Source organism: Manis pentadactyla, chromosome 9, assembly GCF_030020395.1.
Source record: "Manis pentadactyla isolate mManPen7 chromosome 9, mManPen7.hap1, whole genome shotgun sequence".
Taxonomy (NCBI): Eukaryota; Metazoa; Chordata; class Mammalia; order Pholidota; family Manidae; genus Manis; species Manis pentadactyla.
The window spans coordinates 7,052,134-7,074,988 of record NC_080027.1 but is presented as its reverse complement, the minus strand read 5'-3'; the positions used below and the strand labels follow the sequence as shown (position 1 = coordinate 7,074,988).

The 22,855-nt window shown below is 58.6% G+C and overlaps 1 long non-coding RNA gene across 1 annotated transcript; it reads left to right on the top strand.

Moving 5' to 3' along the window:
* The first annotated feature begins 10,082 nt into the window (after nucleotides 1-10,082).
* On the top strand, nucleotides 10,083-22,066 carry LOC130684770 (uncharacterized). The gene is made up of 7 exons (XR_008999096.1): nucleotides 10,083-10,175; nucleotides 12,569-12,636; nucleotides 13,572-13,964; nucleotides 15,441-15,782; nucleotides 18,678-18,919; nucleotides 19,022-19,666; nucleotides 20,703-22,066. It is a non-coding gene; the product is annotated as an uncharacterized LOC130684770 (long non-coding RNA).
* Nucleotides 22,067-22,855: the final 789 nt, after the last annotated feature.

Below are 22,855 nucleotides of genomic sequence, written 5' to 3'. Positions count from 1 at the left end.
CCTGCTGGGCCCATGTTCCCACAGGCCTTGGCTCTGGGCACTGGAAGCCTGAGGCTGCACCCCTGGGTGGAGCTGGCCAGCCAGGCAGGGGCGGGGGCCGGGCCTTCTGCTGAGTCACTAAGAAAGCTCAGGCCTGACCACAGGACATTTTTGAGATTCCAGGTCTTGCTCAGCAGAGGCCAGCTCCGGTCCTGTCGCAGGTCCAGCCTCACCCCGCCCAGAATCCCAGCCCAGCAGAGCTGAGGGGGCCCGTGGGGAGCCCTGGGGACAGGCTGGGGGGTGGGGGCCCTGTCTGCCCACTCCCTGGTGGGCCCTGCCTTCTGTGGGACCCAGCTGGCTGGGGTCCGGGCCTGCGGCAGGCGAGGGGACATACTTTAACGGCAGGACAGCAGCACAAGGGGGTCAAGAGTGAAGAGAGAGAGCTCAGAGTGTCCTTTACAGGCCTTTGAGCTTCTCAAAGGGGAATACATTAAAAACTGTTTTCATCTGTAATAACTCATTTAGGTGGCTTACAATTCAACAAGTATAAAAGAACATATGGTAAAAATGTCTCCTCCCACAGCCTGAGCCCCCGCCATTTCCCTCCCAACCAATGTTGGGACATCCAGGCAGGTATTTGATGCGTCCACAAACAAATCACGTGCACGGGACACATAGAGACGCACGCATGTCTGCACACGACCACTTGTATACATATGTAAGTATATATAAATTCTTTTATCCCAAAGGGAACACATTTTGTCATGCAGCTTAAATGAGGCCATCCGGGCAAAGCGGAGTGCTTTTAGCCTCTGGAAAATTCTGCCCATTTCAGTGGCCAGGGGAGGGGGGCTGCTGGGAAACGCCAGCAAAACGTGAGATGTGTTCAGGAAGCAGGTGCTGGACGAGTTTCTCTGAAACCCTCATGACCTTTCCCAAGGTGGGTAGGCCCCTTTCCTGGCAGAGGGTCCCCATCACGGGCACCTGAGGTGACATTGGGTGGACAGTGTGGAGACAGGCTGCCCGGGCTCACGGCTGCCACAGACGCGTACAGCCCGGCATCCTCGGGCACCTGGTCCTGCTGTGCCTCGGTGTCGCCGTTTGGGAAATGGGAATAAAGCCAGCACCATACCCCAGCACACTGTGAGGGCAGATGAGAGGGCTCAGGCCTGGTGTGTGCACAGAGGTGCTCATGTGGAGTGGGCGCACGGGAACTCTGTGCTGGGCAAATCCACACACAGAGTCCCAGAGTCCCTGCCAGGTGCCCGGTGGTTCAGGCTCCTCACAGAATGGCCCCAGGAGTCCCAGGCCAACCACTGCCTGCCACACATGAAGAGAGCATCTCTGGACATTCTGTGACACATTTGCATGTGTCAGAGTGCACCCCAAGGCGTGGACATCTGGGCGAGGGGTCAGGGATCGAATGAAGCCCATGGGCCAGGGGCGCCGCTGGTTACATCCTCCCACAGGAAGGGGTATCACACTGTCCTGTTTAAAGGGATGTGATTTTGCCACGAAAAATCTGATGTTTCCCATCAGGCAAAAAAAAAGGGGGGACTGTTCTCTTAATGCAGAGAACGGCAGCTGCAGGATCGGTGTGCTCATGAAGACGTGTGTGATGGAGCTGTGCTTCGACTTTTCTTTTGAACCAGAAGCCTGGAAGGTGGCTGGATCTTCTCTGTAAGTCTGAGAGACGCTGCCACCCAGACCTCCACCATCGGTGCCTGGGTTCCCATTTGCCTCTTCCTGCAGACGAGGGGCTCGGTGAGGGTGAGAAACTGGGGTGCCAGCTCACCTGCGGTGCCTGGGACCTGACACTACCTGAAGTGTGCAGGTGGGGTCAGTGCAGGAGCCGGCGCGGGCTCCTACAGACAAGAGCTTTCCGCGTGGAGATCTGTCCTAGCGCCAGGCCTGCATGCAGGCCAGCAGGAGTTGACAGCCTACAGGGAGCAAAGGGTCTTAACTCCAGACTGGGTGGCGCAGAGCTGTCTAATCAATAGCACCCAGGGGGAACCCCCCTTCTCCAGTAGCCATGGGGGTTCTCCCTTGGGTGCCAGGGGTGACGCCCTCAGAGAGCTGCCCACTGCTGCCCCTCCACACTCAGCCCCAGGCCCCCGTCTGGGGAAGGCAGTATTGGAAGAGGCTCAGGCCAGGCTGCCTGGGTGGAGATGCCGTGACCTTGGGTGAGCCGATGGGTGAGCCAGCCACTATCTCCCCTCCACAAAATGGGGAGAAGAGTAGTATTTGTCTTTCAGTGCCATCATGCAGCTTAAATGAGACCATCCGGGCACAGCAGTCAGCTGATGCCTTGCTCTCTGCAGCAGACAGGCCCCAGGAGAGCTGCAGCCACCCAGGAAGTCAGGGCGGGGGGACAGATGGGGGCCCCAGCCTGGTGCCAGCCCCCCTTAGACCAACATTTGCTATAGGAAGATCATGCCAGCCTCATATGATTTTAAACCTTCAAGCGGCCGTATTTAAAAAGTAGAAAGAACAGGTGAGATTCAATTTAATTAACATTTTATGTAACCCAACATATCCAACATATTATGGCATGTAATCACTATTGTGATTATTAATGAAATATTTCCCATTCCCTTTTTCCTTTATGCCTTCAAAATCCTGGGCCTCTTTTGCTCTCCCAGCAGGTCGTGGTGCAGAGCAGCCACGTTTCCAGTGCTCTGTGGCTGTACTGGGTGATGCGATCCCAGAGCACCCCCAGGCTCACAGCAAGGAGGTGGGCAACCCCAGCTCACCACCTGGGCCAGCAAGTTCCCACATCTCCAGCCCCTCTCCTGGGCAGAAGCAAGAGCGACCCAGGTCCCCAAGGGCAGGCACATGTGTCCCTGGGAGAATTCCAACAGGACCCAGCCATGGGGGTATCTATTGCTCCCAAAAATCCACACCGTGGACAGCTCACAGTGACGCCTGCAGCCTGACCACTACCCCATTGCCTGGCCCTGCACAGGCCCCTTCCTGGGTCTGCAGGTGGGCCCTGGGGGAGCAGCTCCTTATGGAAGCTCTGTGTCGTGAGCCTCGGCAGCCGGCAACGTCGTCACCCAAAGCTCCACCTTATAAATTCCAATTCCGAAGTTTGCAGTTATCAGGAGGGAGTTTCCAACTGCTGGCTCCCACGTGGGAGAATATGTACCCAACAGAGAGGGCTTTCCCTCTGGGCTCTGAGCGGGCCACGGTCAGGGGGGAGGTGGCCCAACCCCAGCTGTGGGTGCAGGGGAAGCAACTGAGGTCAGGCTTAGTGGAGCCCCATGAATCAGTGCCACCCAGAGGTACAGATCCCACCAGTCGCCTGCGTGGTCCTGGTGCATTTACTTTTCATTGAGCCAATACATTGATCAGAGCAGTGGGTGCCTGAGGGAGTCTGGGTGGGGAGTGGGCGCTGGGGCAGAGTGAGGGGCCTCCCCAGGCCCAGACCCTCAGGGCCCAGCCAAGGTGAAATCAAACCCTGTTCTTTTAAGTTGTGGGCTTTACAGGAAATCAAGGCCATAAAAATGGAACTTGTACTAATAAAATCCCCAAGATCTTGAGGAGGAAAATGTAGCTTGGAGGCTGTGTTCCTTTTCGGCCCTTGAATCTGAAGAGAGTCTGGGGAAATGCTAATTTTGAACTTTTCCTACACCCTTCCTGCTTCTGGATGCCGAAGGCTGACTTGCATTCCTTTGCACAATAAATCGAGGGGAAAAATCACGTCACTTCAGCAAAACATAAGCTCAATTTTTCCTGATTAGCGGAAAAGTGTGTGCTATTTAAAAGACACGTCACCTAATTTTCTGTCTTTTATTTTAATTTTTTTAGCATTCCTGAGCAAAACAAAGACATTCAGGGAATATTAACTTGGCCCCTAATTTGGAAAGCCCCCGCGTTTGGTCTTGGACTTGCAGATGGACTTGGAGAAACAAGCCTTGGTCTTCATCCCGAGCCAGGGATGTGTGCACGCTCTAAGTGTCATCTCTGGGGGCCAGTTCCACACACCGAGTGGAAGGAGACCCTCTACTTCCTGGAGCTCATGGGAAAGGGGGCACCCCGGCTCCTGGTTAAGAAACTGGGTTGATCCTTAAGGGGGGTGACCGGGCCCCTGGGGGACCCTGTCTGTCCCCACCTGTCACTGTCACTGGGTGGGTGACTTTCTGTTTTGGGAGGCACTCTACAGCGTCACGTCTGGAGAGCTTGCAGCGGGCATCCGCAGGATGGAGGTGGCAGCCCCTGGAGGGGTCTCTGAGTGTGTCCTTGACAGGCATTTGCTTCCCTGTCACCCTCCTCTTCCTCTCAGGAGGGAAGGCAGGAAACAGCTCCTCAGCTGCAGGCCTGTCCCTGTACCACTGCCCCCCACCCTGTCCCCTGTGCCTGGCTGACAGCCACCCAGCGGGGAGGCCAGGAGCCAGATGCTGTGTGCAGGGGCTGGGCCAAGGGGCTGGGACAGTGGGCTCTGCAGGAGCGCTAGGACAGAGGCCCGTTTCAGTCTGGCCCCTCCACACGGGTTCACAGCACAGAGGGAACGGGGGGACCCCACGGTGGCCCCTGCCTCAGGACTCCCAACCAGCCCTCCCAAAGGGGTTAGGGGTGCATCTGAGGCCCTGACTGGAAGAGGCCTCTGCCAGCCCCCTTGGGGCACTGCCTAAGGGGCTGCTGGGCTGAGAGCCCGGAGGGGTGGAGCTCAGCACGTGAGGGTGGCCGGCTAGCCAAGCTCGATGATGCAGGAGGCTGGTGTCCCTCAGCGGTGGGGTCCCCGCCTCCCTGCCCCCACCCTGCCCCAGCTGGCTCCAGCAACCCTCCAGGGCTCCACGCTGTGTTCCGTGGAAGATACAAGAGAAAGGCCTCGGGGAGCCAGTTCACAAGCCAGCCTGGGCCGCACGGTCCCGCTGGTGCCCCACATGTGTGGGGTCTGGACAGTGGCCTCCCTGAGGACCAGACCCTATTTCTCCACCTCAACACCCACCCGTAGTGTCTGGTGGAGGGGGCAGGTGTGCAGGGTCCCTGAGACTTTGCCGGGGGCAGGGACTGGCTGCGACTCACTCGCTGGCTCGCTCATTGGGTCAGTGGCCATGGGTGAGCACCCCCTGCACACCCCAGATTGCTCCTTCTGGTAGAGTGCAGGGTGGTGGGGAGCAAAGTCTGTGCCCTCCAGCCACTGTTGTGACGACGCAGGTGGAGCAATCTGCAAGGAAGCCCAGAATAAGGGGCACTGTTCCACTGTGCTAAGGGCCCTGGTGGGAGGCCGCCACGCGGGAGGTGCAGTCGTGGGGGCACCTGTCCTGAGAGCAGATGCAGTAAGCCAGGCCAGGGTCGGGAGGAGGCCAGGCCTGTCCCTGGGACCCTGCACAGCTTTCACCTCCGTGCAGCCCTGGGAGCCACAGGCCGCCCTCTGAGCTAGGCTGGCTTGCTCACGCCTCTTAGGGATCAGGATGCTGGAATTCAGAGGTTGCTTCATCCGTCCAAGCCTGCAAATCCTGTGAGGGGAGCAGATACAAATGCCACCCAGAGGCCTTGAATCCAGGGCCCTGCCCTGCTGGTGGCCCAGAGGCTTCTGCTTAGAGACCTCCGGGGGTTCTTCCAGCCTGTACTTCCCTCTGCCCATGACCAGGGGAAGCCAGCCACAGGCACGGCTGTTCTGGGGCTGAGGGCTGTGGGCAGGAGGGTGGCACATGCTCCCCTGTGTCCTCTGTGTACCAGCCCCCAGTCCCGGCAGCCCCACCAGGGAAGCCGGGAGAGAGCCAAGGCCAGAGCAGGACGGGACTTCCCAGGGCTGCACGATGAGGATGCATCCCCTCGCTCCTGGGGTGCTCCAGGGCTTCAGAAGCTGACTGGGCACCAGCAGATGAGATGCACAGAGGAAGGGGGATGGGGGCCAGGGCAGGAGGGCCACTCCTGGCCCCTGGCTCCAGCCCCATCTCTGCTGCTGTCTCGGCCAGGCTCTGGGGTGGGGGGCTGGGAGCATGGATCCTTTGCCTTCCTGTTTCTTATGAAAGCAGGAAGTTTGGGGGGCTGTGGTGGGGATGGGGGGATGGAGGAAGCTGCCCAGAGGGCTGGGGACCAAACCTCCTGGAAACTGCAGGCCTTGGGTCACCCTGAGCCTTGCCCTTCCAGGCTGAGCCGGGAGCAGCCTGGCATTGCCACAGCCTGAGGACTCGCGGACCTCTCCTGGGCTCTGGGGCTCCCCCAGCCAGCCCAGGGCCCGGGAACACTGGTCAGGGGTCCAGCAGCTGGGGTGTGGGGAGCCTCTGTTCTGGTAGGTTCTCAGAGAACAGGGCTTCAGGCCTAAGGCCTGGGAGCCGCAGACATGTGTTCCCTTACCTCCTGTGGGCCTCGGCGTCCTTCTGCACCTGCCTCTCGAGGTGGCGGGTGGGTGAGTGGGGTCATGACTGGGCCCCCTGGGGGCATCCAGTGTCCTGGGCAGTTGCCACTAAGGTCACAATCTCTCTCTGTGGATTTTTGTTGGGAAAATGGGGGCATCTCTGGGTGTGGTCCCAGGGTGCTGGGAGCAGGCCGGGGCCATCCCCGCAGGGCTAGTCTCCTTGGCCTCCCCTCGCCGCCTCTCCTTTGCACCCCACTTCCTCCCCTGGTCCCAGCCCCCCGCTCCACTTCCTCACAGGGTGACAGGAGCGACTGCCTGGCTGTGCATTTCTATTTCTGCACCTTCCTCTTCCTGGCCCCGTGGCCGGCCGGCTGCTGCAGAAAGTTCCGAAATCCGTAAGTCCAGCTGGTCCTTGGGTGGGACATGGGACCTCTGAGTTCCTCCCCCAGCAGCTCCTCGGGCCCCCCAGGGACCACGGCACCCAGAGGCACCAGGGCAGGCCTGCTGCTGCGTGTGGGCTTGTAGGACAGCAAGGGGCTGCTCATCACCGGGCTTGGCCTGCCCTCGCGGGTCCAGGGCTGCTGCCTCGGTGGTCAGCCTGCGCTGGTGAATACACTGCGTGCACCCACCCCTGCCAGGGGCTGCCCCGGCTCGGGGTGCGGTATGAACACTCTCAGACTATGCTTCCCGTTTTCCTGTGCAGCAGCCCACCGGGTGGGCATCAAGGTTTTTCAGGTGAGAAAATGAGTCTTGAATGATTTGCCCAAATCCAGGCAGCTAAGGAGGATCAGCCCAGAATTTGCGGAACTAAAGGGCATGCGCTTCCCACCACCGTGTTGAGTAAGTGGATGAGTGTGTGAGAGAGACACAGAGACAGAAATAGAGAGAGGCAGAGACAGAGAGATCAAGAGAGAGACGGGGAGAGAGAAAGAAAAGGAGGTGCCAAGGCAGAAGGTCAGGGTGCGTGTGCGCAGCAGCCTACGACGACCCGGGGCGCCCAGGGGGACCGCTTCCTCTGGGCCCCTCCGCAGTGTTTCCGGAGCACCCGCTCTGCGCCCTGTTGGTGGTGAGGAGGCTTCCTCGCCGGCCCTGGGGTTGCCCTCCTCATCTCAGTTGGGAGGGTTTGGGGGAACACAGCATGTGGTCAGCAGAAGCCCGAATTACAGAACACTTTTAAAAAGCGCAGTGTTCCTGCGTCCATGTGTGAATGCATGACATCATCTCAGGGCCCCGCCTTAGAGCACAGGTAGGACAGTCCAGGTGTTGGGCCGGGAGGGCCTGGCTTTGTTCCTAGTGGGCCCTGTGAGCCTAAGGGAGCCCTGGGCTCCAGGCCAAGCAGGGTGGATAGCCCGGCCTGGGTGCTGACGGAGGTCTCCCCCCATCACTGGGCCTCCAGGCTGGCCCTGCACAGGGAGCCGCTGGTCCCTGCAGCAGACAGTGTGTAGTTCCCTGTATCCACCTCCCACCTGCTCCCCCTGGCAGCAGCCCTGAATCATTTTGTAGCATCGAAATGTAACTGCATCAGAGCTTTCATTTGGTTATGAATTAACTTTCAAAGGAGCTTTATTATGTTATATACAAATGACCAGAGCTTTTTGTAAGAAACAATGGGAAAATGCCACCCCCTCTCAGAAATAATCTTAAAAATTTCCCCAACTGCCCTTCCAATCATCTGTGACTGGACACACACACACACACACACACACACACACACAGGTAGTCACAGACAGTTTAAAAATGGAACTGTTCTAGCCACGCTTTTCTGAAGGCTGTTTGTCCCACACATTGGCACAGCAAGGGCACTGTGCCTGTCAATGAATGAGCAAGAATTGGCATTGTTGCTGTGCTTGTATAGTGTCCAGTGCATGGTGGCACCATAATTCTACTAGCGATGCCCTTGGGGATGGGTGTGGGTGTTGTTTCCAATTCTCCCACTGTAAGCACCCCTGTGCAGAGCAGACTTGGACACACACCACTTCACATTCATGCGAGCAGCTCCCAGAGTAAATTCCCGGAGGTGGGATTTCTGAGTTGCAGGTTTGCCAATTGTGCATGTTGACCCCTACGGGAAGAGCTTCTGTATTTGTGAGAAAGGCTGAGAACTCCTGGGGCACCACAGTGTCATTTACGAGTTCAGCAAGTGTTTCCTTCTTTTAAAAAACAGCTTCTTTAACTGATGATGAAAGTAATACACTTCAATGTAGGACATTCAGGAAGTGCATAGATGTATGTATAGTGAAGGAAATCGAAATGACCCGTTGCTCTCAACCTCTCTCTCAACACAGACATGACCTCTCTCTCAACCATCCATCCCCTGACCTAACTAACACGATGCTGGTTTCACGGAACGTCCTGTTGTAATCCTAGCCCTATATGGCTAAACAGCCTTTGGAAAGAGGATAAAAACACACCTTTCATTGTGAACTCATGATCCTTGTAGAAAACTTGGGAGATGTAGGGCATTAGAAAGGAGAAAACACACACCACGCCCAAATTGGGCGCCCGGAGGCCAACTCTGCTCACGTGTCTGCGTGTTCGCTCCGGCCTAGCTGCTGTGAATATGTGGGCGTACTCATTTTACATAATTAGTATCACATTGCAGCTGCTTTTTCACTTCACAGATCATGATTATTTTCCCGTGGCATTAGGAAGTCTCTGAGAACATGATTTTTAACGGCTGAATAGTATTTTATGGGATATATTGTTGAATAAATGCTGTCTTTTGCTGCCTCCAGCTTTCAGCATTACAGATAAGGTGATGAACCATGCTTGTGCATGTGTGAGGCTGAATCTCTCTGGCGAGACGGGGGGTTGCCAGCCCAGCTACATGTTGCCAAATAGACCTGCAGAAAGCCACTAGCGATTACAGTCCCAGTGGCATCGGTCAAGGTCACTACTGCCGACACGGCAAAGTTACATTTTTGTCTATGATGTGTGCAAAAGTACCAGGTTGTTTCCATGGCCATTTTCTTTGCTTCCCCATGAGAATGAACAGCTTTTCACAGGATTATTGGTCAGCTGTATTTCGCCTATGAAATTCCTATTTGTCTTTTATTCAAGGACCTCATGCATTGCTCATCTTATTGATTTGTAAGTGCTTTTTACATACTGAGAATATGTTAGTCTCTTATTTCATCTGTTGCAATATTTTCTGCACCTCTGGAATCTGTTTATTGTATTTTTTAATATAAAGGAGTTTGTGTGCAGTCAGATATATTGAACTTCTCTACTGTTACTAGTCTGTTGCTTTTTTATGTTCAGAAAGGTCTTTCTCAACCAGACATGAGTTAACCATACATCTCACTTTTCTGTGGCTGGGGCCCAGCAACACCTCACCAGAAATTTGGAGTTTTTCAGTGAATGGAGAAGTGGGGACCCCCAGTATGACCCTGCTTCACTGGGGAGAGGTCTGCTGGGGGTTGTGGCCAGTCAGTGGAATTTGGGTATACACATGCCTGTGTCATCATTCACACCCCTGGACAGGTGGGTCCCGGGGGCACATGGGGACATTTTCCCAGCTCGCATGTGGTTCTATACTTTACAGTTACTCACGTGTCCTTGTATTTGGTCATTTGTTCAGTCCTCACTGCGCCCAGAGCCGGGGATTCAGCAGTGAATGAGGGATCAGACCGCCCACCAGCAGTGGGTGTATAACATCAGCTCAGCCAGCCAGAGGGTGAAGAATGTGGGCGGGCCGGAGTGCGATGGGGCGGGTGTGGCAGCGTCTTAGGCCTGGGGGAGGGAAGGCCCGTGTAGCAGGCAGAACCCCGGGGACTCCCGCTGGAAGCAGCCGAGACTAGGACTTGGCTCATTACCGCCCTGCAGCCCCCACCCTGCCTGCCCCGCCCCCACTGGTCCGGTTCCCCATTTTGGAGTGGTTAAGAGGAAGGTGAGTGTCCCCTACAGACAGGCCTTCAGGTGCCGGAAGCCAGGCTGGCATCCCCTGAGGGTCCTCACCCCCAGGCCAGAGCTCCCACCCCACTCTTCCAGGGCTCCTCACAGCTCCTGTTCTAGTTACAGCCTTTAGCTCTGGCACATCCTTTATTCAAGTATATGCTGCTGAGCGCTGGCCACAGCTCCTGACATTTTGCCATCTGCTGTGCCCAGAGGAGGCCAGGGCACCTGGGCAGTGCCTAGGAAGAGTGCCCACCCCAGCCTGAGGAGGGGGGCCACAGAGGCTTCCCAGAGGGTGGTGTCCAAGCTACACCCTGAAGGGTCAGGTGCCAGTAGCCTCAGGAGGAGAGTCAGAGTGGGGAAAGAGGGCACCTGGCAGAGGGTGCTACCCACGCAGGGGCCTGGAGGTGGAGGGGGTTGGCCCTTGGAGGGGGTAGGGAGCTCTGGGGGCTCCGGGGTCCCAGTGGGCAAGGATGGTGCAGGGAGGCAGTTGCCTGTCCTGGGGACCAGAAACGGTCTTAGGTTTCAGTTTTTCCAGCAGAAAGGAAATAGGGAAAACCCCTCTGTGAGAGCAGGCAGACCTCCAGGTCCTTCCCGCCACCTTCCCTCTGCCTCAGGGAGCCCTTGGGGGCACATCTCCCTGCAGTGGGCGCTGACTCACCCGCCACCTCACTGTCCGCTGACCCTTCCTCCCACCCATCCCCGTTCATCGGCCCCTACCTGCCCACCCACCCCTCTCCCCTTCCTCTTCCACCCACCCGTCCGCAATGCCCGCCTACCCACCCGTTCATCCGTCCATGCACCCCATCCATTTGTCTACCCACCTACCCGCATCCCATCCATCCATCTACCTACCTGGGATGGTTAATTTTATGTGTGAACTTGACCAGGCTACTAGGGGCCCAAGCATTTCCTTAAACATGATTCCAGGTGTGTCCAGACAGCGTTTCTGGTTGAGATTAAAACTGGAATCCATAGGCTGAGTAAAGCTGATGCCCTCCTCGGTGTGGGTGGGCCTCATCCAATCAGTTGAAGGGCTGACTGGCACAAAAGGCTGACTTTCCCCGAGTCCCGGGGAGCCCCTCCTGCCTGACTGCTTCTGAGCTGGGATATCTTTAATTTTCTGCTTTTAGACTTGAGCTGAAACGCCAGTTCTTCCTGGGTCTTGAGCCTTTGGGCCGAAGCCTCATCCTGTCTTTCTCGGTTCTCCAGCTTGGGGCTCAGACTGGAGGTACCGCAGACGTGCTAGGTCTCTGTTCTGCTGCAGACCTCGGGGCTTGTCATCTCCACAGGCCCATGAGCCAACTCCCTGTAACAAATCCTTCTGCACTGGTTCCATTTCTTCAGAGAACCCTGACCGTGCCCACCCCACGGCCACCCATGCCTTCTGTCTCCTCTGGGTCCTGGGCCCTGTGTCGTATGCATCTTGTTGAAATTGACTGACTCCTCAGACATGTACATGGGCTCACATGGAAGCACACACAGATGTTCATGCTCGCCAACAGAAGCATACCAACTCGGCCTGACCCGCATACCACATACCAATGCACAGATGGGTCACAGGTGTGAGTGTCTATGCATAGAGACACATGTACATACATAGTCCCCAGAGACACCCAGAGACACCTATGATGGGTGGCTGACAGGTGCCCAGAGGAGTGAGCTCAGCCCCTACCCACCCACAGGCTCTCCCTGGCCACCCCACCCCACAGCCATGAGCCCCAGGTCTCCCCTGGCTCTGCAGGCCCCTTGGCCCTGACCCGCCTAGCTGGATTCACCCCTTGTCTCTTCCTCCCCATCTGCCGTCTCTTCACCATGTAGTCATTCTAAGCTAGGCCTCGTGCAGGGGTTGCCGGGGGAAGCCATGCGGGCACGGTGGGTGTACTGAGGAGGGCTCATAACCAGGGGTCCTAGGTGACATCCTGAAGCAGCCACCTTCACCACAGGGCATGGGCCAGACTCCTGTGAGGGGGCCGGGGGGAAGTCTGAGCTGTGAAATAAATGTGACCCTGTTGTTACCCATGCGTGATACCCCACAAGGGTGTCCCCTGCTTTCAACTTAGAAGCCCGGCACCCTCGAGGTCCATGTCTCCTGTGTGGTGGCCCCGCCTCTCTCCTCTGACCCTGACCCTCTTGGAGGTCCCTTGAGCATGCCGCGTGTCCCTGTCCCCGGGGCCTCTGCACGGCCCGCGCCTGCCGTCACCTCTCCTGCAGCTGCAGTGCTCGGCTCCGGGGCCACAGACCTGGGGACATCTGCCCCCACCTCCCCAGTGGACGCATCGACTCGCTCCAGCCTTCCCAGGATGTATTGACTTTGACGTTTTATTTTTATTTGCATTTTTAAATATCTGATTGGCCCCTTTCTCCTACACTTGACCTGCCCTCCAGGTGGAAGACACCGTGTGTGTTTCAAGTCACCTCCATGTTCCCAGGGCCTGGCATCCACAAGGTGCTCGGTGAGAAGTCTGTGCAATGAGAGTGCAGGTGTCAGGCTTGACCCAGGGGTGGGCTGAGAGCCGCACCATGTCATGCACCACGGACCTCATGGGCATTTCTCGCCCAGGCCCCACCTGAGGAGGCGCGTCCAGGGGTGTGCCATCTCGGCCCTCTCCCTGCCTGGGGGAAGCACCCCCCACGCCCCTCGACAGCCCCGGGTCACTGTCCCCGGTGGGCCCCGGGTCTCAGTTCCTGCGGTCTGCGGGCCTCGTCTGCCCTCGCTTCTCCTGCACGGCACCGCACTGCACCCCTGCGCAGACCCTTACAGTCCCGGGGCGCCCGAGGAGGGCTCCCATTCTCCCACGGGCTCCGCCCTCGTCCGCACTACCCCTCCCACCCGGGCTGCGCCTGCCCCAGTGTGTGCTCGAATCCCGGCCTCCTCCAGCTCCTGCAGGGACCCACACAGAGCTCTGGGCCATGGTGTGTGGCGTCTGCTGCTGTGCCTGGACCCGAGGGCCCAGTAAGCACATCGGCCACGGGGAGGAGGGGCGTGTGGCGGCCAGCTCGTCCCAGCCCCCGAGGCTCCGTGCGGGCTGCTGGGACATGTGGCCCCCGCAGCATTCTGAAACGATGCTCTCAAGGGTCGCTCTCCGCCCCCTGAGCTCCCTTGGCTTTTAGGAATGAGTTTCCTGGGCTCCTCCTTCTGGGCTTGCAAAAGAGGTGTGCCTGCCCAGCCGGGAGGCTGCCTCTGGGACTCAGGACCGAGCTGGGGCTCTGGGCTCTGGGGGGGTGGGCAGGGCTGGAGGAAGGCCCGGGGCTCCCCGAGCAACACCATGGAGAAGTTTGGGAGCCAGAGGGCCCAGCTGCCCCGCTGTGGAGGGCGCAGCCCGGGGGCTCAGGGGGCTCAGGGGGCTCAGGGGGCCCTGGCTGCCTTCACCCTGCTGTCTGTCCCCAGGACCTCACCCTGCTCTGGACTGTCGTGTCACTGAGGGTGAAGACCTCGACCATCACTGCCCAGCCCACTGTTGTTGGCGACAGAGGGTGACAAAGCAAGACTGAGGACCCCCAGCCTTCCCCACCCCCTCCCCGCTCTGCCTGCCTGTCTGCCCTGTTCAGCTCCCTCCCGGGCCTTTGCACCTCCCCATTTGTGCAGGTGGTGAAAGTGGGCACCCGGGCCTTCCTCCTGCCTGTCACAGAAGTCCCTGTCCCCTGCAAGTTTCCAGCCCAGAACGAGGACCGGCTGGAGACCGAGGAAGGCGCAGGTTTGTGCAGACAGATCAGACTGCAGCCCATGCCCACCACTGGACACTCACAGCCGCCTGTGGCCTCAGGCGGCAGAACCCGCATGGTGATCACCCCGTTCAGGGGCTAGGGGGCCTGGGCCCAACCCCAGGCTCGTCTCCATCTCCAGGCCTGCCTGGCTCCGCCGCTGCCCCCGCGGCAGAGGGATGCTGGGAGGGAGGCGGCAGGACCCGCTCTGACCCTGCTCCCAGGGGCTGCTCAGTGGAGCCGCACATCTTCATCTGGTGCAAGAAGCCGCAAAGCTTGAGCTGAGCCCCAGGGGACCCTGGTCTTTCCCACAGCCTTCCTCCCCCAGCCCCATGGCCCTCAAGGTCCTCGGGGGGATGGGAGCAGAAACGGCCTCCTTTCCCAGGCCAAGGAAGGGCAGAGGCTGTGGACGGACTGCCAGAGTCTCTCCTTCCCCACGGCTCGGGGCTCAGGCAGGGGGAGAGGACAGGGCTGATCTTGGGAGCTCCCACCAGGCCCCCCTGCCGGCAGGCTTCCCTGCTCCCCGCAGCCCCCTGGAAGCCCATGCTCCTTCTGTGGCACAGGCACCAGCCTTTCCAGCCCTTCCTTGCTGCCAGGCCCTCCAGTGAGCCATGCTCTGGGCAACCCCAGGGCCTTTGCACAGTATTTTGCATCCCTCCTCCTCCTCTGGCTTTTGCTCCTCGCTGTCCCTTCCCCTTCAGGCCACTCCCAGACTCAGGTCAGACTGGGCACCCCCACAAGCTTACCTCTCCTCTTTGGAGCCCTGAATTGTAGCTGTCCAGACTCCTACCAGCTGGCAGGCTCCTCCAGGACGAGGAGAGCAGCTGTCTGGCCCAGCACCGCATCCCCGTCACTGGGGTGCACCTGGCCCTGGACACCCAGATATGGTGGGAGGGCAGAGAGCCCAGGGTGCCCCGGTCTGCCTGTCCTTCCCCCAGGTCATCTCATTGCCCATTAGTGCTTGGGGTCCAGGCCCCCAGGGGTGACTCTGCTGTGGTCTCCGTCAGCAGCCTGGGCCTCAGACACAGCATCCTGTCTCCTCTGGGGGTGTCTGCCATCTGGGGACAGGTGCGCTTTAAAGGCGGTGCTGACCACAGGCTGCTGCAGCTGCAGGGCGAGTAAAGTCCGGGCCTCCCGGGACCCCTCCCAGGTGCCCCCGTCGGTCTGTCTCCCCACCTGCCGAGTACCGCACACTTCTTCTAGGGCACATGGAGGAGGCAGGCGACCAGACAAGCCACAACCAAAGGTGGGGATGCACTGCTGAGGGGCCAGCTGAGCTGGGGGAGGTTTTGTGGAGTGTGTTTTGCATGTGCCAGGCCCCAGCTCTGGGCTCAAGTGTGACTCCATTTCCGAGATGTGGGAAGAGCAGCACAGAGAGGGAGAGTAACTTGGCTAGGGTCGCACAGTACACGATGGGCCAGGACTTCAGGTTCTCCTGGTGCCACAGGCCTGGGTTGTCCATAGTGGGTCTGCCTGACACCGTCCTACCCCCTCCCCCAATCTTCCCATCGGAATTAACCCACTTCTAAAAAATTCAGTTACCGTTTACACGCAGTGACATGCCCAGGTCTCAGGCGGCAGCTCTGCGGCTCCTTGCACTCTTATACGCCTCTGTCGTCACCACTAGCTCAGCCAGAGAACGCCGTCCTCGGGGGAGAACTCCTGCGCCGCTTCCTGCTGGATGCTTGAATCGCCGTAGATCAGCTCTGCCTGCTCTTGAACTTTGTCTAAATGGAACCGTCCAGCACACCCTCTTTTGCGTCTGGCTTCGTTTGCTCGGTGTGGCGGTTGTGAGATTGCTCAGGGCTGGTGCGGGCAGCTGTGGTGTGCCCTTTTTCCTTGCCGAGTAGCGCCCTGCCGGAGGCTCTGCCACGATCAGCTGCTGATAGGCATGCGGGTGAGTCCAGTGGGCGCTGTGATGGGAAGTCACTGTGAACCCTCCTGCGTGAGTCCCAGTGTGGACGTGGGCACTTATTTCTCCCAGGTGGATACCCTGGAGTGGGTTTGCTGGGTCATGGGGTTGACAAAGGTTTAGTTTTATAAGAAACCGAGATCCAAATGCCTTTTAAAAAGGATCATGGAAAATCACAAACTACAGAAGTAGAGAGAAAAAAGCCGAATGCACTCCAGAACCCCCCAAACCTGGAAGCGAATCTCTGGCACCTGCTCACCTGCAGACCCTCCAGGGTGTATGGCAGGGAAAGCCCTCCGGGACAGGCTGCCCCAGGGCAGCTGGGGCCCCACCACCTGGAAGAGTTGACCTGCCTCCCCACTGCCTCCCTGGACACCAGCTCCCATCACTGTCCTTCCTGGGCCAAGGGGGTCCACGGAGGCTTCTACTGACTCTGGGCGAGTCTGAGGGGGGCCCAGTACCCTGGGCAGACCACTCTTGGGGCTAAGTGGGATGCGACGGAGGGCCTGGGCCCATTCCCCGTTGCCCAGAGGCCTGGGTCTGCCTCAGTATCCCTGCTCAGATCTTGAGTTCCAGCCCACCTGCCCTTTCTGATTTTTCCCACCTGCTAGTCTAGAACAGCCAGTTTCCCAGGGCCTCCCACTGTGGCCCCACTGTGTGCATGTGAGAGAAGGGATGCATGTGCAAATGCACACTCAAGGCAGATGGCTTTTCGTGCCCCCAACAAGAATCATGTCCTTCCACCCATGCCAGCTGGGGGCACCTGTCCAGCCACCCCACCTGCCATTGGTGCACCCCAACTCCTGGCTTCCACCCCAGTCCCAGAGACCTCTGTGTATACCTGGTAGCCATGGGTTCAGTGGCCCTTTAAAATCAATTTAATAAGGAGCCAAGGACCGTGCCTTCAAAGGCTACTCCCCAGAGACATCCTTTTCATTCAATCTCCCTTCTAAAGGTGGTGGTGCGAGTCTTGCAGATTAATAAACAGGGCCGCAGCCACCAAGTGTGTGAAGCCTCCATCTAGATGCTTTGTGTGGCCCCCTGACCCCAGCCACCGAGCTAGGACCCTGGCCCCGCAGCAATGCCCGCCCAGCCTGGGTGGCACTGTACGATCCCTCTTGAAAGGGCCTTTCGCTGGGGCTGCCTTTTAAGAGGGGGACAATTGGCAGGAGGCCTGGCGCTCATTCATGCAGAACAGCAGTGAAAAGTGCTCATAGCCAGTGTCAGGAGTGGGCAGCGCCCAGAGCAAGGGGCCCGCCAGGGCTGCGGGAAGCCAGTCGCTAGGCGACAGGGCCCCCCGGCATCTCCCAGCGGCCTCTCAGCTCTGCAGTAGCCCAGTCCTGGCCCTCTCGAGCCCCCCGGGTGGAGCACCCGGGTGCTCGTAATCCTGTCCCTGTGTCTGCCGACTTGGCCCAGCTGGACTGGGAGAGGCGATTCGGCCGTGTGCCCTCTCGGAGCCTCTTTCGGTGACGGGCTGCACAGGATATTCCCAGCATCCTTTGCTGCTCTGAGAGGCTCTGATCCACCCCATCTTCCCCTCTGCCTCCCCAGGGTCCTCGCACTCCCCACCTTGGCCCCGCCCCCCCGAAGCCCCGCCCCGGGCCCTGCAAGCCCTCCTGCCCAGCCTGAGGGACCCGGGGCAGTTGCTGGTCTGCAGCTGACACTCCGCGGTGCTCTCCGCCCTCCTTTGAAGCAGGCTTGGCCCTAAGTGTAGGATGAGGTGGAGGGAGCGGGAGGGCAGGGGTGCCGCCCGGGGCCTGGTGTGGCCGGGCAGCTCTCTGGGTAGGGACCGGGCCTTTGAAGCAGGGCGGGCTGTTGGCTGCGGTGGGTGACCTCCGCCCACACTCAGCTCCAGCCCTGTGCTGGCCCAGCTCCCCCCGCCTCGAGGGCCCTGATGACCCAACAGCCCCCCTCCCTGGGGATTCAGCTCTAGAAGGTGACCTCTGGAGACCCTCGGAGCCTTTGGCTGGCCAGAATGCACCTCCATGTAGCAGGGACGGGGACCCCGCCTTCTCTGCCTGCGGTCTCACCTGTCCCGAACCCCCGCCCCACCCCAGCCCCCGCCCCATCCTCTCACTGGCCCTGCTGCGCCTTCCCCTTCCCACCATCATCCGTTAGGCCTCTTGCCTGGGCCCTCGCCCCGCCCCTGGCCCTGCTCCCTCTGGGCACAGACACGCCGCCCTCTGGTTCCTGTGCGCGGTGGGCGATGTGCGGCGGAAGGGGCCCAGGACGCCCTTCCTTCCAGCCACCCCTAGACTCAGCAGGGGAGGCCTGCTGCCTGCGCCGTGGGGGAGCAGGAGGGAGAGAAGGCTCCCGGGGCCCAGGGCCATTCCGAGCAGAAGGGTGCCCCCTGCATTGCCCCACTTCCCCATGGAAGGAGCTGGGGCCAGAGAGCAAGCCTCACAGGCCTCCGAGCCAGGCGGCAAGAGGCCAGGCCCGGCCCTGACGTGACCCAGCCAGGCCCTGGGCAAGCACCTCCCCGTGGCCTCCCCTCCTCGCTAGACAAGTGGGCTGCTTCCGTGGCTCCCAAACTCGCCAGCCGGGGTGGGGGCAGGGAGAGTGTCCTCCGCCCGCTGCCCTGGATGGAACAGGACTGAACAGCTGCATTAGATGGCGACCTGGAGGGTGGCAGGAGCAGGGAGAAGAGAGAAGCAGTCCCGCCCCACGTGGTGCGCTCATACCAGCTCCCAAGAGCGGATTACTAAGTTTTCAGGAATTTTCAGAACCAGCTGCTAACCACGGCCATTAGTGAAAATCAAATTACACAAACCTACAATTGCATTAATCAGATTAAAAAATAAATGTCATGAGGACTCAAAACTCATCCCTTCCTAATTATTTCTCTCCTCTCCATGCTCTGAGGCTGTCCATTGTCTCTAGTGGTAGACATGCCACAGAGGGACAGGCCACCGCACCTCTCCGGGCTCGGACCTGGGACTTCACCTTGGCAGTTGACGGTGGGCCGTCGTGGGAGGATTCCCAGCACGGAAAAGGGCAAGCCGACGGATCGCTGTGCTCACTGTCTAGACGTCAGAAAGTCCCGGCGAAATTGTTAATTCAAATGAAACGTAAAATTGTGTTACTGGGTAGCTGTTCCACTGTGCATAGCATAGAGAATTGAGGTAAAAGGTTTTCAGAAAGTGTGACCCCATTCAGCAAAGAGGTGTCTCCGTTCGGGGTAAATGAGTGAAGGTCCAACAATTTGTCTTTGTTACTTCACACAGGTGTTACTCGTGGAGATATATGAAAATGTTCACCTGCAGAACCACGTTTGTTCGTGTTAGCATCTGTAAGTTGACGACGGGAGCAGAGGTCACCAAAAGAGAAAAATCATCCCTTGAGTATCACTTGGCCGTGCAGACTTTACTGGCGAGAATCAAGTGCATTTGATCATGGTTTGAAAATTAGGTTTGGGCTTTGGGGCGATTCTTGGAGGAGCAGAAACGGATAGCCAGAGAGGGGTCTATTTTTTTATTTTGGAAGTAACTCATGCTTTCAGAAAGGTGACCTGTCCTGAATGCACAGCTCGCCCAGTTCTTACCAGCTAATCACAAGCACCTAACTAGTCCCCAGACGAAAACACAAAACACCATGAGGAGCTCCGCCAGCCCCTTGGCCGCGGAGTCACCGCCTGCCCCAGGGGTAACTGCCTTCTTGACTGCTAATCCTGTGGGTGTTCCCTGTTTTTGACATAAGGTGTCTACATTATTTTGTGTCTGGCTTCTTTTGCCTAATGTCATATAGGTGAGACTTGTCCACACTGGTGTGGGGTGGTGGTGGTCAGTTCTCATTGCTATATAGTGTTCAGTCGTGCAAATATTCTGCAGCTTGTTGATTCCATCGGTGGTGGACATTGGAGTCATTTCCAGGTAGGGTTTTTATGATACAACACCTTGTACCCTTCTAGATGCTCTGTGTCATCTCCAACACTTGGTATTCTCTCTTTTTAAAACATTTTTTATTTCAGCCATTCTGGTGAGCATACATGGTATCTCATGGTTTTAATTTGAATTTCCCTGATGACCAATAACACTGTGTGCTTTTTCATACAATATGGCAGTTTTGAGAGCGGCTTTTGTAAAGTGCCTGTTAAACCTACTGTCCCTTCTCCTGTCTTTCTTATTTTTAATGGAGGAGTTCTTTATATTTTCTAGAGATGAGTGTTTGTCAGACACACATATTGCAGATAACTTCTCCCATCCTGCAGGCTGCATTTCCACTTTCTTACTGGTGTCATTTGATGAATAGAATTTCTTAATAATGTTCGTATAGTTTATTTTGTACATATTTTCTACTACGGTTGGTACTTCTTATATCCCATTTAGGAAATCATTGCCTACTCCAACATCGCAGAGACGTTCACTTATGTTTCTCCTGAAACCTTAACCTCTAGGGCTGTTGTCCACCCGGAATTGTTGGTGGGGGGGGTGGGGGTGCCATGGACCTGGGTGGGCCTGGGGCTGAATGGAGCAAGGAGAGGGGCGTGGGGCCCAGGTCCCCATCCAGGGCGAGGGACTGGGCTCTGTCCTGGAGCTGCTGGGGGCTGGTGGGAGCTCCTGGGAGGAGGAGATCAGGGGAAGGGTCCTGCCCTGCTGTCCGAGGCGATGGTGGCCCGGACCAGACCGAGGTCGCAGAGTGTGAGACGGACGCCCAGGAGGCGTTAGCAGGACCTGAAGAGGGGGACCGAGAGGACAGAGCCGAGGCAGGGAGGGGCGCTCAGGGTCAGTGATCCCCACACACAGGTAGCTGGGGTTCTGGCCTCAGCACAGGCCCGGCACACGGGGGTGCTCAATTTGCCTTTATTGCGTGAATAAATGAAGGAATGAGTGGGTGAGACTCTCCCTGCACAAGCTCTGAGCCAGCTCCTTTCCAAGGCCCTGTCTGTTCCTTCGTTTGTTCTCCCAGGAGCCCTGGAAAGGCAGGCTGGTCCATGGCTGCCCAGCCCAGAGCCCCACCGGGGCCCCTCCCGCCTGAGATCAGCCCCTTCTTCTGCCCGTCCCACATGGCTGCAGTGAGGGGACGACCCTGCAGTGGCAGGGTTACTCCAGCCAAATGGGGGTGCGCCCCCCACCGCCAGCTGCAATCACAGACACGACGGGAAGGAGACTCACTCCCAGGCCAGGAAGCCCAGTGGGCGGCGCTGCCCACCCTACGCCCACCGTGCTCCAGTCTACAGCCGTGGGAGGGGAGGCCAGGGGCTGCCCCACAGTCCAGCTCCTCCCCACTGCCTGGATGAGCATCACAGAAGGGCTACCTGGGACCTCATACTCTGCTATCACCCACGTGAGCCCCTGGTAACTTTGGAACAAGTGGCCCTGGGCCTGGCCTATCCCGCAGCCATCCCAACCCTGGGACCCCCTCCTGGAGGGCAGCTGGCTTCTGCTCCCCTGAAGGCACTTGTCCCATCCAGGATACAGTGCTCTCTGATTGCATGCCGGGAAGTGCATGAATAAAGGCCAGGAAGCAAGGACACTCACACCTTTCCTGGAGAAAACGGGGCCGGTTCTGGCTTCAACGCCAGGGTGTCCATGTGTCTTTGCTGACAAAGAGGATGATCAAAGCCACATAGGTCGGGGTGAGGGATCCCAAACGGCAGGGAGCACTTGGAACTGGAGCCCTGGCCACACAGCTGGAGCCCCAGGAGCACCACTCTTGTTGCAGGTGGGGGTTGGGAAGTCACTGTGCTGTCCTGTGACTCAGTTTCCCATCTGCAAGCTGGCATCTCCAGGGCACCCAGCAAGTGCTCCTTAGGGGAGAGCCTGCTGTTTGAGGGACATCCGGAGTGCACCACATGATGGCCCAGGCCCCGCGCTCCCTGCGCTGAGGCTGCTCTGGGGGGCCAGGTGGAAGCACCCTCCGTGCTCTCCGTGGCTCCTCCAGGGCCCTGCAAGATCTTGAAGCTGGGGGACCCCAGAGTGCCTGCCCGAGCCAGGCAGAGGGGGCAGGGTTGTTTCTGTTTGTGTCTTAGCTTCGAGTCCCTCGGTCTCTAGCTGTAGGCTGGGAGAGGGAGGGCCTTGGGCGAGTGGCCCTCAGCAGCCCGGGGCTGTGGGTTCCACAGGCCAGCATCTCAGGTGCGTCCTCGCCCCTTGGTGTGACGTGTCACGTGGGGTCACCCTTGGTAAGGTCTCAGTGGCGTGGCTGAGCGAGGCCTGGGGGCGGGAAGGCCAGAACACGTGTCAGTCGCAGTCAGGATGAATCCCTGGCCTTTCTCTGTCAGTGGCCGTCCTGTCCCCTGCACGTCTGTGACGGACGTGCTCTGTGAGCCAAAAATCCCCTCTGCTTTCTCAAGCTGCTAAGATTTGGTGTCGTTTCTTACTGAGCATCATTTGCCCCATCCTGACTGATACACGAGCCGGCTCAGCAGTGCTGTGTGAGGGGCCCCGGGGGCCAGGGGGCCGGGCCTGGGTCTGCCGGCTGGGACACAGCCCAGGGGGCTTTGAGACAGGCCACGTGAACGTCTGCACCCCTGGCCTTCACTCCCCTCCTGATGAGATGACAGACACGGGCTTGACGATTGTGCAGTCTCCTTACTCTCCATCTTCCACGTCGCCCGGCTGTCTCCCTGTCTCTCGCCACCCGTTCTCCCTCTATTTCTCCTTCCCCTGCGTGCTCAGGCTGCAGGGCTTCTCTGAGGTCCCTGGCAGCAGGGAGGTGGGGCCCTCCGGCTGCTTGCAGAGGCACAGCCCAGCGGTCTGCTCCCTTCTGTCCCCTCTCTGCAGTGAGTACCCCCCGCACCACACCCACACCCCAGCTCTGGGCTCCGTTGGGAGGGCACAGGGGCTTGGCCTGAATGAAGGGCTCCACAGGCGGCTCTCCCCGGCCTGAGGCCATCCTTGGTGCGAGGGGACCTGGTGGTGGTTTGGGGTGGGGACAATGTAAAGCAGCCCCAAGCCAGGAATCCAAATGCCCCTGTGACCCTGGAAGGCAATGGGCCTCTGTGGTCACTGGGCCCTGAAGGTGACTGTTCACAAGCCCCAAATTCCAAGACAGCAGCTGAGGGTCTGCGGCACTGGCACCCTTGATGGGTGGCTCTCCTTGGGGTCTGAAGCTTGATGCCA